Source organism: Bos indicus, chromosome 15 (genome assembly GCF_029378745.1).
Source record: "Bos indicus isolate NIAB-ARS_2022 breed Sahiwal x Tharparkar chromosome 15, NIAB-ARS_B.indTharparkar_mat_pri_1.0, whole genome shotgun sequence".
Taxonomy (NCBI): Eukaryota; Metazoa; Chordata; class Mammalia; order Artiodactyla; family Bovidae; genus Bos; species Bos indicus.
The window spans coordinates 53,192,331-53,198,854 of NC_091774.1; the positions used below are offsets into that span (position 1 = coordinate 53,192,331).

Below are 6,524 nucleotides of genomic sequence, written 5' to 3' on the forward strand. Positions count from 1 at the left end.
TTGGAGACACCCCACGGAATCCCCTGATGGGAAGTCTTTGCTGCAGCAAGTAATAAGCCAAGCCTTGTTGGCTCCAGGTGTGTTCCTGATGATGACTGATCAGCAATGACAAAAGGTTGCTGCCGTTGTGGGTGAGTTTCAGCTCTTTATTGTGGGTGACATTTCAGCTCTCCATTCCAGCCCACCCACCCCCATGGGCTCACAGGGACTCCCCACTGTCTCGATGTTCAATCCTGCTGACTGTGCCAATTGTCTTGTTGTATCTCACTGTTCGCTGAACCCATGGTAAGCAAGGCATGAGCTAGGAAGAAGCTGGAAGAAGATGCAAGGAGTTGTAGACATTTAAATGCAGACATTCTTATTCTCCATGGCAAAGCAGATGTGCTTTACCCTCTACTGGCAGACACAGCAGCAACAATGACTACGTAACACAACTCAGTGCAACTGAACTTGACTAGACCGCAAAGGCAGTCCAGGTGGTGCTTATATAGGACCTAGCCCATGTGCAGTTACATAATCATTATTTACAAAACGTGGGGCAATAGGCCGTGGGGCAAGAGAGCCTGACCACTGCCGTCTTGGCTAATTTGCTCTTTCCTTACACCCACCTAGAGCCCCACAGCCCATAGTGGATCCATCATGCTACACTCTGGCACCAGGACAAAGCTCAGCACTGTGGGGTATTTTATTCCCTCAGAAAGGCTTATGACTGGCTGCTGGTTTTGTAAAGGGAAGAATGAGGGGCAGGGACTTCCCTGGTGGTCCAGTGGTTAAGACTTTCCCTTCTAATGCAGCAGGTATGAGTTTGATCCCTGGTTGGGGAGCTAAGATCCCACATGCCTTGCAGCCAAAAAAAACCCCCAAAACAGAACATAAAACAGAAGCAATATTGTAACAAATTCAATAAAGACTGGGGGGGAAAATGGCCCTCATTAAAAGGAAAAACAAACTTTGAAAAAAAAAAAGAGAGGCAGACACTGCTGCTCTGTCCTCAGGGCCCCTCTGAGGCCCAGAGTCCCACGTGGGGTTTCAAAGGTGCTCACTTGGCCCTCATTGCTTCTGCCAGGAGTGGGGGTCCCCTAGGACAACTCTGTGATGTCCTCTGGTCATGGTTATCCCTTTGACCTCCTACTTACCTTTAGGGAGGCCCCAGATGGTATCCCCACCTTCACTGGCTGCCAGGAAGACACCCAAACCCTGGGTCTGAAGACACAGCTGAGTGTTGGGGAGCAGGGCTAGAGAGGCCCTCCCCAAGGCTTGCAGAACTGGGGGAGGCACTTAGGCCTTGAGAGCTAGCACCCCCCACCCCTCCAGTCTGGTCTGGGAGCTCTTCTGAAGGGAAGCCAGAATCTTCTCCCCACTCTGAAGCTGGGGCCTCTGAAAGGATCTGTCCCCCCACAAGGGTCCCCTCTGCACCTCCTTCACACCCTGACATCATTTGTTTCCTCCCCCACCTCCAGAGATGGAGAGGTGACTCCTTCCTAGGCAACCCCTGTCCCTGGAGGAGAGCCTCCTCACAGAACCCTGTCTCCCCAGCTTGGCCACAGGGGCACACGGCACACCTATCTGCAGCCCAGGGCAGCCATGGAGGGTGTACCCATGACCCCAAGCTGGCTCTTCTCCAGGCTGGCACCCCCAGCTCCCTCCCCTGTCCTGTTCCAGGCCTCAACCCCCACCCAAAGCCCTGGCTCCTCTGTATGCCCCCCAGAAGTCCTTGCCTCCTCATGAGGCAGTCTCCACAACTGGACTCCATCCCTTGGGAGATGTGACTGAGCTCAGCTGCCTCTCCTGGCACCCCCATGTGACTGCTCTGGGAGAAGTTCAGGTTCACTTACCACCTATGAGATGCCTATAATTTGGATCCTGCCAGCATCTAGTAGGTAAGATACATCTGACTGTCAGTCATGAGGAAGGGGGGCCCCTTGGAATGAAGTGGGAAGCACCAGGTGGGGAGGGGTCTCAGCCAGCCCTCCGGGACCCACCCCAACATCCTCACCACAGACCCACACTTTGTCCACAAGCTTTCACTCCACCTAAGCCAACCCAGCGCCCTCACCCACGAGGCACAGAAACACACAAACCTTGGAGACTTCCATTTGAATCTCAACTCTGCCTCTCATTAGTCAGATGACCTCGGGCACCTCAATTTCCATGTCATTAAAAAAAAAAAGGGAAAATCACAGTTCACATTTTGTTTGCATTGTCTGATTCTTCCTGAAAGCTCTCAGAGGACAGGGATCTTTGTCTAGTTTGGTCCCTGCTTTACCTCCTGTGTCGAAAACAGTGCCTAGTACATAGGAGGTGCACAATTACTCACTGAATGAACGAATGAGATTCATAGCGAGGAATAAATAAGATAAACCATATAATGGTTTTGTTGAACATCTAAGATCAGTGGGTACTCATTATATAATTCCTTTCCTTTACAAAGCAAGTCAATCATTTCATGTAAATCTCACAAGGGCCCTTGAAGGCAGAAACCTTATTATTTTTAACATATTTATTGAGACATAAATAACATATAGAATTGATGCTTTTGAGTTGTGATCCTGAGAGTCCCTTGGACAGAAAGGAGATCAAACCAGTCAGTCCTAAAGGAAATCAGCCCTAAATATTCATTGGAAGAACTGTTGCTGAAGCTCCAATACTTTGGCCACCTGATGCAAAGAGCTGACTCATTGGAAAAGACCCTGATGCTGGAAAAGACTAAAGGCAAAAGGAGAAGGGGGCAGCAGAGGATGAGATGGTTAGACCGCATCACTGACTCAATGGACCTGAATTTGAGCAAACTCCAGGAAATAGTGGAGGACAGAGGAGCCTGGCTTGCTACTGTCCATGAGAATGCTGTCAATCATGACTTAGTGATTGAACAACAACAACAAAAATAACAGTGGTAAAGAACCCACCTGCCCATACAGGAGACATGAGAGATGTGGGTTTGATGCCTGGGTTGAGAAGATCCCCTGGAGGAGGGCATGGCAACCCACTCCGGTATTCTTGCCTGGAGAATCCCATGGACAGAGGAGCCTGGGAGGCCACAGTCCATAGGATCACAAGGAGTCAAACATGACTGAATCGATGCAGCACATAAAGTGTACCCATTTAAAATACACAATTCAATAGTTTTTAAAGTATTTACAGAGTTGTGCAAGTATCACCCCCATTAATTTTAGAAAAATTTCATTGCCACCAAAAAGAAGCCCTGTACCATGAACAATCAACTCCCCATTTTCCCCAGATCTGCCCCGTCCCCACTCATGGGCCTAGGCAAACACAACTTTCTTTCTCTATAGATTAGCCTAATCTGCACCTTTCATGTAAACGGAATCACACAGTACGTGGCCTTTTGTGCCTGGCTTCTTTTACTTAGCATTGTATTTTCAAGGCTCATTCACGTTGCAGCACATAGCAGAACTATATTCCCAATAATGCTTCCTGTGTATGGTTTTGCCACATTTTGTCTGAGGAACCTTATTATTATTGATTATTATTTATTCAACAAATATTTACCAAGCGTCTACTATGTCCCAGGTACTGCTGTAGATTTTTGGAAATCATCAGTAAATGGAAAAGAAGATCCTTCTCTCTAGGAGCTTATACCCTAGTAGGGTGAGAGAGACAAAAAGAACTGATATCAAAGAGCATGAATTCTATGATGTGTTAGGAGGTGACAGTGCTATGGGGGAGATGGCAGCACAGGAGAGATTAGGAAGACAGGGAGGATGTGATTTTAAATAGAGTGGTCAGGTAAAACCTCAGGAGAGGCTAAAACAGAGCATTTGAACAGACTTGAAGGAGCTGTGTGTGTTAACTGAGGGGTTATCTGCAGCAAGAGCCTTCCAGCTGGAGGAAATAGTGAGCACAAAGGTGTGGCTGTGAAGGAGGCTGGTGTTCAGGGTGAAGACAGAAGAAGCGGGGGCCATAGACTGGGGGAATCTGGTAGGTCAGTGAGTGAGGTTGGAAAGCCACGGCAGGTACAGTCTGCCTTGCATTTTAGAAGGCTCAGTCTGGCTGCAGTATGGAGAAAAAACTACAGTGGGGTGAGGATGGGAGCAGCCAGAGCTGGAAAGAGCCAATGTAGGAATCCGAGCGAGAGAGCATGAGGATTAGGACCAGATGGTAGCAGTGGAGGTGGTGAGAAATGGAGGCATGCCAGATGTATTTTGCAGGAAGAGCCAGAAGGATCCCTGACAGTTTTTTCCTGCAGGGTTTGGCGAGCAGTGAAACCAAAAGTCAGAGGCCTAGCAAGCTGTCGTGCAGCTGGTCAGAGGGTAGAGGAGTGGAGGATGGAGCTGGGCTGGCCAGAAGTTTCCCGGGTCTAGGGCAGAGTGGGAGAAAGGCTTCTGGGGCAGAAGGTCACAAACCAGCCACAAGGTAGCTGGGCACTGATTTGATCAATGACTTTTTTTCCTCTTCCCCTGAGTTCCCCTATGATGGCCTTTTAATTGGGTCTATTTGTTCCAAGACCATGGGCTCAGCAGACGCCAGTATTTGCCTGTTATTAAGCAGATTAGGAAATGGCACTGGGTCCTGGGCGGCCAGAAATGTCAGGGCAGCGGCACAGGGTCTCTGAGGAGTGACTGCAGGCCCTTGATGCGCTGTGAGAACACGCCAGGCAGCTTGCCTCTGTCCTCACCACCCCTCAGTGTGCAGCATCCCTGCCCCTGCCTTACTTACCTGGTAAATGCCTCGTCCTCCTCCTCCTCCAAGCCTTGTGGACTGCCATCCCTGCCCTCACTGGCTCATCTCTCTGGGCAGAGACCTCACATGTGTGCCAAGGAGGGATGACTCCGACAGAGGACACACGTGGTCCACGTCGGGGCTGTCAGGAAAGGGGTCACACGCAACACCCACGCAGCAGGGACGTCACAGTCCTGCTGAAGTGAAAGAGACTTTTCCCTTTCCCCCAGTTCTTGCTCGGGAGGAGTGGTGGGGGTGGCCTGGGGAGGAGGGGCAGGGAAAGAAGGAGGAGAGGAATTAGTGTTAAATTCACAAAATGAAAACAAGCTGGAAACGTAAACTCGACTGGAGAAAAAACTGTCCCATGGCAATAACAAATTCAGGCTGTTAAAAAAAATTGGTTACTTCTATTTTAGACTTTATCTACTGATTTCCTCTGTGAAGTTCTCTTCCCTCATCCTCCCATTGAAATTTTGGGATAAATTAATACTCAGTGCTTACATTTTTATGACTTTGAAAGTATTGTTCGCAGTTAACATCTAATCAGTTCAGTTCAGTCCCTCAGCTGTGTCCGACTCTTTGTGACCCCATGAATTGCAACATACCAGGCCTTCCTGTCTACACCAACTTCTGGGGTTTACTCAAACTCATAATAAAAAAAAAAGTCCATTGAGTCAGTGATGCCATCCAGCCATCTCATCCTCTGTCGTCCCTTTCTCCTCCTGCCCCCAATCCCTCCCAGCATCAGAGTCTTTTCCAATGAGTCAACTCTTTGCATGAAGTGGCCAAAGTATTGGAGTTTCCAATGAACACCCAGGACTGATCTCCTTTAGAATGTTAATACTAACTAAAATATTAATTTAGTTAATATCTAATAGCGTTCCATGATTACATTTTCTTTCTTGCCTAACTTTCTGATTTTCCTGGAATTAATAATTGCCACACTCTACACAGCTAAGAGGGACATGTTCTAAGGACAAAGAGAATTATAAAGAAATCTTAAACAGCGTTGGTTATCATATCGTGAGTGGCTGTTGAAACGTGGCTCATTTGAATTGAGATGTGCTGCAAGTGTAAAACACACACTGGATTTTGAAGACTTGGTACAATAAAGAGGCAAAATATCTTATTGATTTTTCATATTGGTTACATGTTGCAATGATAATAAAGTTAATGTTACTAAAGTCAATTTCACTTATTTCTGATTAGTTTTTAAATGTAGTTACTTGAAAATGTTAAACCACACCTGCGCCTTGAATTACATTTCCATTGGACAGGTCTAGGCAGTTATCAATGGCCATGAGTGCCCCACAAATAGTCTCATAGTACCTGAACCCACTGACCAGTATTAGCATCACAAAAAAGAGAAGGCGATCAGTCATTATGTCTTGCTAATGTGGTGCAATAGGAAGTACAGACCACCACATGTGAATTCCTGCTAAAAAAAAAATTGATCCTGAATCTGATCAAACTGATTTAGCTATCAGTTTTCAGGAAATACAGGGTACAGAAGAACATGTTAAATGACAGTTTGGGGATGCAATTAACCAGATCCAGAATTTGAGGACTTCTACAGAATAAAAGGGGATGACAGAGGATGAGATGGCTGGATGGCATCACGGACTCGATGGATGTGAGTTTGAGTGAACTCAGGGAGTTGGTGATGGATAGGGAGGCCTAGCGTGCTGCGATTCATAGGGTTGCAAAGAGTTGGACATGACTGAGTGACTGAACTGAACTGAACTGAACAGAATAAATGACCTACTTCTTTACTTTACAGACAAGTAAACATAGGAATCAAATTGAAGCTAAGGTCTCGTCTCTACTCACTGCTACAAAAGTGT

At 47.2% G+C, this 6,524-nt stretch overlaps 1 long non-coding RNA gene across 1 annotated transcript; it reads right to left on the reverse strand.

The window, feature by feature from the left end:
- Window positions 1–125: 125 nt before the first annotated feature.
- LOC139187334 (uncharacterized) lies at window positions 126–2,415 on the reverse strand. Its single transcript, XR_011570885.1, has 2 exons — window positions 2,082–2,415; window positions 126–312 (listed from the first exon to the last, which is right to left on the reverse strand). It is a non-coding gene; the product is annotated as an uncharacterized lncRNA (long non-coding RNA).
- Between the last annotated feature and the right edge of the window lie 4,109 nt (window positions 2,416–6,524).